The sequence below is a fragment of the Octodon degus genome, unplaced genomic scaffold (genome assembly GCF_000260255.1).
Source record: "Octodon degus isolate 3935 unplaced genomic scaffold, OctDeg1.0 scaffold00100, whole genome shotgun sequence".
Taxonomy (NCBI): domain Eukaryota; kingdom Metazoa; phylum Chordata; class Mammalia; order Rodentia; family Octodontidae; genus Octodon; species Octodon degus.
This window is the reverse complement of record NW_004524676.1, coordinates 8,183,362-8,193,771: the sequence shown is the minus strand read 5'-3', so window position 1 is coordinate 8,193,771 and position 10,410 is coordinate 8,183,362.

The window sequence follows — 10,410 nt, the reverse complement described above, 5'->3', positions numbered from 1 at the left end:
GTATGATCTTCTTGATGATTTGCTGTATTCTATTTGCTAGTATCTTATTGAGAATTTTTGCATCTATGTTCATGAGGGAGATTGGCCTGTAGTTCTCTTTCTTAGCTGCGTCTTTCCCTGGTTTTGGTATCAGCATAATACTTGCCTCCAGGAATGATTTTGGGAGGATTGCTTCCTATTCAATTTAATTGAAGAGTTTAAGGAGTACAGAGTGTACATCTTCTGTAAATTTCTTGTAGAATTCAGCTGTGAATCCCTCCGGACCTGGACTTTTCTTTGTCGATAGTTTTTTTTTTTCTTTCATTACATCTCGTATTTCATTGGCTGTTATTGGGCTATTGACAGTAGTTATATCTTGTTGATTCAGTTTTGGTAATGTGTACCTTTCTAGGAATCTGTATATTTCATCTGTGTCTTCTATTCTGTGAGAGTAAATATTCTCAATATAGCTATTGACAATCTTCTGAATTTCCACTGGGTCTGTGTTAATCACACCCTTTTCATTCCCTATTGCTTGTATTTGAATTTTTTCTTTCCTCTTTTTGATAAGGTTAGCTAGGGGCTTATCGTTGTTATTTAATCTTTCAAAGAACCCACTTTTGATGCATTAATTCTTTGAACTATTTTCTTCATCTCAATTGAATTAATTTCTGCTCTAATCTTTATGATTTCTCCCTGTCTTTGGTCTCTGGGTTTGGTTTGCTCTTCCTTTTCTAGTTGTTGGAGGTGCAGCATTAGGGTGTTTATTTGTTCCCGTTCTGTTTTCTTAATGTGTCAGTTCACAGGTATGAATTTCCCTCTGAGAACTGCTTTCATCGTATCCCATAAATTCCAATAAATTGTGCTTGAATTTTCATTGAACTGTAGATATTGTTGAATTTGTTGTTTAATTTCATCTGTGACCCATTGGTTGCTGAGTAGGGTGTCATTTAATTTCCGTGTATTTAGGGAGCTTTTCTCATTTCTTTTCTCATTTATTTCCATTTCATTGCCCCATGGTCAGATAATATGCATGGAATAATTTCTGTTTTATTACATATCCTTAAGCATGACCTATGGACCAGTATGTGGTCTATTTTAGAAAATGACCCATGTGCAGCTGAGAAAAATGTGTATTCAGCTGTGTTTGGGTGGAACACTCTGTGTATGTCCACCAAGTCCATTTGTTTCAAACTCTGGTTCAGTTCTGTTATTTCTTTGCTAAGTTTTTGTCTGGTTGACCTATCTTTTTGGGATAATGGGTTGTTAATTTCTCTTGCTATGAGTGTGGTATTGGATATTAGAGTTTTCATGTCCATTAAGATTTGTCTTATATAGTTGTGTGCTCCCAGGTTTGGTGCATACATATTTACGAGTGTTACCTCTTCCTCTTGTATTTTTCCCCTAACCAGTATATAGTGGTCTTCTTTATTTTGCTTGATCATTCTTGGTTTGAAGTTGAAACTGTCTGAGAGTACGATTGCTATCACTGCTTTTTTCTGAGGTGCTGGGGCGTGTAGTATTGTGTTCCATCCTTTGACTTTCAATCTATGAATGTCTTTTTGAATTAAGTGTGTTTCTTGTATACAGCATGTTGTTGGATTTTGTTTCCTAATCCACTGTGCCAGGTCTGTTTCTTTTAACTGGTGAATTGAGTTCATTGACATTGATGGTAATAATAGATATATGTTTACTTACGATTGACATGTTATTTAGCTGCTGTTGTCTACTCCTTTTTGTCCTGTGTTTAATTGTTTGCCCTATTTAGTGGGTTCATTCTGTTCTCGTTCATGGAGTTCTGATCATTTTGGTCCCTCTCTAGAACATCTTTCAGTAGCCTGTGTAGGGTTGGCTTTGTCATCATGAAATTCTTTAGTTGCTCTTTGTCATGAAAGTATTTTACTTCTCCATCAAACTTGAAAGAGATTTTTGTAGGGTATTGTAGTCTGGGCTGGAATTTGTTTTCATAGAGGACCTGAAGTACTCTGCTCCATGCTCTTCTTGCCTTCATGCTTTGTGAAGAGAAGTTGGCCGTAATTCGAATGGGTTTTGCTTTGAATGTGATCTGCTTCTTTTCTCTAGCAGCTTTCAGTATATTATCCTTGTGCTGAACTTCTGGGACTATTATATGTCTCGGTGTGTTTTTCATTGGGTTGAGGTTACTTGGCTTTCTGTATGCTTCGGTTACCTGAATGTCAGATTGTTTCCTCACATTTGGGAGGTTTTCTGCTATTACTTCTGCCCATATTTTTTTAATGTCCTCTGTATTGACTCCATCTTTCTCATTGATGCCTATTAGTCTCATATTGTTCATCTTTGCATCATCTTGTGGGTGATGGGTTATTCTTTCCTGCATCCTCGTTGTTTTTAAGAGATCCTTTCTTGCCTTTTCACTTTCCCTCTACTGGTTTTGCAAGCTTATGATTGAGATTGTAATTTCCTCCATATCTCTTTGACTCTGCTTCATGTGATCTATTTCTTTCCTGTATTGCTTATTCAAGGAATCTGTCATTTTTCTAACCTCCTGTTTTTTTTAATCAATGTCTTCTTTAGAGGCAGTTATTAATTATTTTACTGCAGAGTTTTTTTCAGTTTGAGTTTCTACCATTTGTTTCTGTATTCATTTTTTTACTTCAGATAGTATGAATTCAGAGATTGCTTTTTTTATTTCAGAAATTAATTCTACTCTGAGTTCTTCTATAATTTTCTGCTGTTGTTTTGTTACTTCCAATGCTGTTAATTCATACATTTTAGAGCTAGTGTCCTCTGCACTTGTTCTGTGTGGGTTCTGGGTTTCCCCCATATGTTTCTGTATTAGATTCTTTACTGCAGATGGTATGAATTCAGAGATTTCTCCTTTTATTTTAGGAATTAATTCTGCTTTGAGTTCCTCTGTACCTTTCTGCTGTTGTTTCTTTACTTCTGATGCTGTTATTCATTCATTTCAGCTGAGCTAGTGTCCTCTGCACTTGTTATGGATGGGCTCAAGGTCTGAGATTGCATTTTGCTCCTTGTCTTTGTCATTTCCTATAGCACTGACCTCTGTTCTTTGGTGTAGAACTTTGGTGCAGTTATAACCTTAGCAGCTACTGAAATTCGGGTGCAGATCCATTAAGTTTGAGTTTATCCAGTTATGCCTGGCCTGGGTCTAGCTGTTGTGTTCAGCTCCTTCCTGCTGCAGCCCTTGGAAGTGAAGCTGTTGTGCCCCTCTGGCACAACAGTGAACCTGTGGTGCCTCTCTGTTGTGCCCCTGGCCCAGGGCACACAGGGGAGCGCAGAAGCTTTCTCACACAGTAGCCGGGTGTGGGCTTGGGCTGGATCTGTGGGTCCTGAGAGAGTTGCAGAAGTTCCCACTCCTTGGTGGGTTTGGGGGCGGGCACTCTGGAGGGTTGCAGGAGTCCTGAGGGAGCAGTAGAGGGTCTCACTCACGTGGGTGCCTGAGTTTAGGTCTGGAGGGGTCCCATGGGTGCAGGGAAGCCAAATTCACCCTTTATAAATGACCTTTAGCTTGGGTAAATTTTTCTCAAGAACTATTTTTGCTTTAAATAGTCAACTATTCTTAAAAGTTTTTAAGATAATTTGAAAGGCTTTTACAATTACTCATGTAAGTATCATTTCTAATGTTCTTCACTTCTTTTTGTAGATTAAGATCTCTACCTGGTTTCAATTTTCTTTTCCCTGAAGAACTTCTGATGTTTCTTGCATTGTAAATCTCCTTATAATGAATTTTTTTTAACTTTTTATGTGTCTTAAACATCTTATAATTTTACTTTATTAAATATAGATAGCTAAATAATTCTACCTGTCTTTTCACTTTGACATCTATTCCCTTATGAATATAATGAAAGCTTCCAAAGTGGGGATGAGTTGAGTGTCTAACAATCAAGAGGGAAGATCTGACCCCCAAAGTTGATGCACTGAGTATGAAAGAATTAACTCTGTAGGCCCAGGTTTCTCCAAACCTAAACACATCAAAGACCAATCTTCAGGGTCCATCCCTCAATAGCTTTAGGAGATCATTTCTTGACCTTCGGAATATTTTTCTCTAATATGAGCATTTCTCTATGTTTGAGGTGTTGGGCCAGCTGTACCTTCCAGACAACTTCCAGGTGAATGCCTGGCTCTGCTCCAGAGGAAACCTGCCATAGCTGAAGTCAGTCACACAGACAGGCCTACTGGACTGATCCCAATCCCCCAATAAGACCTCTGGCCTGCTTGCTTCAGTGAGCTTCCCTGGTTGGCAGCACTTCGAATATGTATAGTCATACACCATTGCTGGCTGAATTACCTATGACCCTGTATGACTACTGGGAAAGGGGTATCTGATAGTTTGCCTTTGTTTCCTGTGCTTTGTGCCATCACTGATTTTGACAGTGTTCTTTCTCTGCAATGAGCGCTAATCATAATTATGCTCATTGAGTAAATCATTGAGTCTGATGGTGTTCTTGATACAACCCTCCCAATCTCTGTGGCTTAAAGTGGGAAGGGTTGTGTTTCTCTCCTACTGTCTGTCTTTTCTGGATTGGCTTTAGGGAAGAAATCTGTTCTGTGTTGTCCTCATTCAGTTGTGCTGAGGGTACTTTCTTTTTTATTCTTTAGCACTTGTTGAGCTACAAAGATAGAAACCCAGTGAAGAGACTGTTTTATACATCATTGGCTTGACCTGACACTACATTCACTCTCTTTGGCCCAAGCAAGGCATACAATCCTACTGAAACCACAGCACTGGTGAATAGTATTACCAACAACCACATCATGTAGAAATTCTGTAAGTCCTGGCTCAAAACTTCTACCATTTAGACAGGTGAAAAGAAAGGCAGTTGGATGGCAGCTTATTTTTTTAAAAAAAGAATAAACAAGTAGGAAACAACGTTATTGTACCTGGACATGCTTTTGGAAAGCTCCACCAACCCCCCAAAATTTAGTAACTTCTGTAAAATGATAGAAGTCTCTATTTGAAGATAAAAATAAAATATTTGCATGCTTCAGTGATGATTGGAGACTTATGACTGCTTACATGAACTGGAGCATTTGAGTCTCTAAAACAAATAAAGTGGCACCAAAATGAGGCATGAATTTATTAAAGTATAAAAAACCACCACCAACAACAACTGTATCTCTGCGGAAAGAGTGAAGGTGGTCAATCATAAGAAAATAATGACTAGAGGTCAAAAGGTTGATGTTACCATGATTTAATTTTGTAAACATTTATTAAGTACCTGGGGTGTCCTAAGTACTAGGATTAAAACGAGGAGTTACTGTAACTGGAGGATCGTAGTCCTTGGGCTTGAGAAGCTGTTTTGTAGTTTAGCGCTGATGCTGGTGAACAATGCAGTAGATGGCTGCATTAGTCAGAGACCGAGGCCGGTAGGGTGCTGGCTGTTACAGCAGAACAGTGGTAGTGAGGGCACAAGAATGGCTACAAAGAGGAGGAGGCAGTCTTGTCCAAGCACCCAATTCTCAAATCTCATGTGTGTTTAACTCACATATTTGATATTTATAGCTCGTAGCATTGACTATTCTAGTCCCTGTCTTATATCCAGAATATTCTCCCAATTGGCTCCTGGACAAAGTGAGGCTAATGAGAGTGTATGCATGTAATTGGCAGTGGTAGGTCAGGCTGGAGCTTACTAAGAAATCCCGAAGGCCTCTCCCAACTTTTCTGCATTTCTGTTACTTTTGCTAAGAGGTAGCTGAAGACAAGGTGGGCACCTGGAGAGTTTCTTGGGAGTCTCTGGGTGAGGGAGGACGGGGAACTTCTTGCTCTCTGCAGTTCTTCCTGGGCTCGGGGTCTGGGGAGCTTCCACATACTTCCTAAATGGAGCTTTCTTGGACCTGCAGAGGAGGTGGAAGCTTCTGATGCCTGAGGACACGAGCGCAGATCTGCAGTAATGAGATCCCAAGACACCTGGTCAGAATCGCACACCTCAGTCATCCCAAGCTCTGGCTAATGATGCTCTGTGGGACCACAGTTGTTTTTCCCTAGGACAATTTTTCAGTGTCATCATCAGTGAAGAGAATTCCAAAGAGAAAAACAGGCCATAGTCAGAAGAGGAAGAGGCCTGGAGAGGCTTGTAGCCTTCAGAGTATTTAGGCAGCCTTACCTCTCCCACCAGAGAGAGGCTTGGATGAGCCTAGTGCCTTCAGAATAATTGTCCCTGCCTGAGGCTCTGAGTTCAACTATTTGTAGTTCGGTGCTTCTCAAAGTGTAGTCTTTAGACAAAAGCCATCAGGGCACTACCCTGCTATGGCACGCATGACATAGGTGCACCACCACTGCTCTGGGAGGTCGTCAGAAAGGCCTCCAAACCCTGAATCAAGGGGATAAAGCCCTGCTTGCTAGACCTCAGCTCCAGTTTCTGATTCAGTTTCTGATTCAGCAGGTCCAGGATGGAGTCTGAGAATTTGTGTTTCTGATAACTTCCTAGGTATCCTGGTAATTCTCATGTTGCATTGTTCTTGTTTTGTGCCTTGCCAAACACAAGGTTGGGGTTGGGGAGAAATGAGCTGTCAGTTATAGGGTCCAGGTGGCAATTGCTTTTGCATTTATTTGGCACTGAACTTATGCATTTCAGTTCTAGCATGTGACCTCAATGGTCCTCTCTCAACCACAAACCACCCCTCAGTTGGTCAGATTTTATTTAATTTGAGTCTATGGAATGCTCACTTTGTACTTAGAATATGATGGAGATCACATAATTCTAAGGGAGGCAAACAGCTTGCATGAACCTTAATGCATGATTTAAGAGTTACAAATAAGCTATCCTAGAAACCAGCAAGAAAGGATTTTAACAACAAGATCAACTCCCAATATTCACAATTGCATTAAAGATTTTCTTTTTGCAGATTGGTCCTAGCAATGATGTTAATGTAATTTCATTGATTCTATGATACAAATTGTTCATATTTTAGTATTTCTGAGATTTGGGCGAACCTTACAATTGATACGTACATTTAATCTGGCTTATTCAGTTTCTTAAGAGAAGAAAAAACTAACAGTCTTTATTTTTCCCAGCTGATGGCAGCTGAGACAGAGGGAAGGAAGAACACAGGTATGCAGTGTGCTAAGTGGTAGAGACCACTTCCCTACGTCCTCACAGCCCACCTGTGACAGGGAGAATTCTCTTGGCATTTTCCAGCCAAGAACAAGGGAAGGAGACCAGCTGAGCAAGGGCACAGGATAGCAGGACGCAAAGCTGGGATTCAAGTGCTGCTTGAATTCACACCCCAGACACTGTCTGCACGTCTTCTTCCTACTAACCTGTTTTCTCTTCTTGGAGTATTTTTTGTCATATCTCTCCCTAACTAGATAAAGCTTGTCTATCTAGATAAAGCCAAGTTAAATACCTTTCCTATAGAGATCTCTCTAATGATCAAGTGCAGAATTATTTTTTCTCCTCTGAGCTAGCACAATGACCTTGTCACACTGGTAGAAAACGATCTCAGTGGTCATCTCTCAACCACAAACCACCCCTCCATACCGTGGATGGTTGTCAATCAATGTAACTTCTCTCAGTGCAAGTCAGTGTCTTTTTTTTTTTTTTTTTGGAATGGGGTATTGAACTCAGGCCCTTGCGCTTGCCAGGGAAGCGCTTATTCCACTGAGCCATCTCCCGGCCCCTCAAGTCAGTGTCTTGAAGGCAGAGGCTCTCTCTGGGGGTTGGAAGACAATCATTATTGCCTGAGATGTTTCAATGTGCTTTTCCTATTTGACTGAGGTATAGACAGAGATTTGCAGACTTTAAAATATGATTGATTTATTTATCTTTTTGTGGCCAGCTCAGCCAGCCCTGGAGTGGGGCTGGCACAGCATGTGGGTCCAGGGATCAAACTGCAGTCCCTAGCTTGCCTAAACTTGCCTAAGCAGGCATTTTAGTCTGCTAAGCTATCTCACTGGCCCCCAAAATATGATTTATTGAGTACACACTGCTAACATAGTATTAGCTCCAAGCTTTATGTCCTTTATAAATGATGTAAGAAGAAATAAGAAAATCAAAATAAAACAAAATAGCACATGGTGTATGGTATGAACTCAATCTGTTGGGCTTAAAAATTGTTATCACTGTTTAAATGTTTGCCAGGTTTACTGAAGTGTTTGCAGTGATTGTCCCTGTTCTGTAAGTGAGGAAGGCGATTAATAGCAGGCAGTCAAGATTCTAGTTTGGAGAGATTTGGGATATGCAGAGCTTGCCATTGTGGACTGTGCCCCCAGGAAGCAGTGGTGTCCTAGTAGAGAGATCTGCGGGAGCAGGCACATTCATGCCCGTGGTATCCTAGGTTTATAACCTCCAGTTTAACGTATGTCATCTGCGAAGTTACAGTCCTTGCCCGATATTGTGTTAAGTATATACAGAACTTGGAATAGATGTCAACAGGTAGCGTCTCAGTGGCCTTTTTCTGCACTGAGACACAATTCCCTACACTCACAATTTGAAGGAAGGATGGCTTATTTGACTCACAGTCTGCAAGGTTTCAGAGCACAGTCAGATGGCCCCAAGGAAGGGCAGCGACAGAGGGGCGCGGCAGAGGAAGCAGCTCCGCGCACGAGTCCGGACTCTCCAGGCCTCCCCCAGGGACCCGCTTCCTCCCGCCAGCTTCACCTGCAGTGTCCCTTCTAGCTCTAAGCTCATCAGCGGGCAGCGAGCACTGCACCATGGTACAGACCTGAGAGCACGCTGGGCTCTCACGCGACATCTGGACATGAGTAATAACAGGATGAGCGTTAAGAAGAAGGGCAGGTATAATTTTATATCTTTTCTCCTAATTTTTCACTTACTACCATTCATCTTAGCTTGCATGAAAAGCAGAAAAAATACCAGATATAAGCATGTAAGATTGATCAAAGTAAAACAGTGAAGCATTAACCGCTACCTTAAAGAGACCGATAGACATTAGTAGTAATCATCTGAGCCATCCTGTGTATATGCATACATGAATTTTTTCTCTTCCTTTTTTCCTTTCTTTTCTCCTTTCACTCATCCTAATTATTTATTCCTTTTTCTGAGTTTCTTTCCCTTTTACTATAGCTGTTGTACCTTTCAGGCTTTATATACTTTTTCAGATTCAGATTCATGTGGGGCTGAGGCAATATATCGACCACTGTTGTGTGCTTTCCATCTTGGTTTATCACTTTTGAAATTGTGATTCATTTCTAATGTCTTGTCTACTATTTTTCTATTCTCCTTAAAATAAAAAATAAAAGAAGAAAAAGTAAGTAAGGTGGGAGGACTGGGAGAAAAAGCAATTTGTGTGTTTCTTGTCAAGTTTCGGATTTGCTCCGCTGAACTCCACGTCTTCTAGGCCTTGCTTACCTGCCTGTAGTCTCGGGTAGTCTGCATCTTCCGCTTGTGTATGTCACGTAGAAGTTCCTTGCAGCTTTCCAGACCTGATTGGTCTACGAATGAGAACTGTCTTGATTTGGGTTCCTACAACTTATAGCACCTGCTTTACTTCTCAACAGTGCCTGGAATTCCCTGACCTCACATAGCCTGCAAGTTAAACTTGTTCAAATCAAAAGTAGACATTTGTTTTGATTCTGTCAAGAGGTAAACTCTCACCAATGTCAGAGTAAATGAGCCTCCTATGATTAAATATATGTATGTGGGGTGCAGAGCTAAATGCTGGTAGGTGGTGGCTATAATAGGTAAGATTTCACTCACATCGTGTGTGCATATGTGTGGGTCTATGTGTGTTGCATGAAGTACAGAGATGCAAGATATTTTTAATATAAATAAGCTTGAGAATAAGTCTGGGCTCTAGATTATCTTTAAATTTCTAACTGTGAGGCTTTGGAAAAATTATTTGATTTCTTTAAACTTTAGAATATGCATATATATGTACATATGAAATGACTGTTAGAATTTTATCTTGACTCTCCTAGTTTAAAAGTGGTTGGATTCACATATTAATGTAAGAATTTTCTAATTCAATATTCAGAAAATCTCTTATTTATGTCCACTAATTAAAATTTTAAGTGAAAAAAGATTATGTTCTCTGAGCAGATGCAAAAAAGGCATTAAAATGGAGCACTTAAAACGTGTCCCTTTTAAACATCAATTCATTTCAAAGGTCTTAGCAAACTGGGAGTGGTCAGGAGCTCTCTTAACACGACAGAGTAACTGCAAAATCTAGAGTAGCTTTTGCTTAAAGAATACATCTTCAAAGAGTTATACAATTAAAATAAGACAAGGATGGCCTCTTTGACTTCTATAATTGATCCTTGTACCAAACATACCAATTGATGTGACAAGAGAGGACAAAAGGGGATTTAAAATTTAATAAGTGAAAAGAAACAGAAAAATGGCTATCGTTCAAAGATGATGTGCTTCTCTGTACAGAAAATTCTATAGAAGTTATAGGTAAACCAGAGAGCATTCAAATTTATCACATGCACTTTAATCTTCTGAAAATTATATAAAGTGTGATATAGGC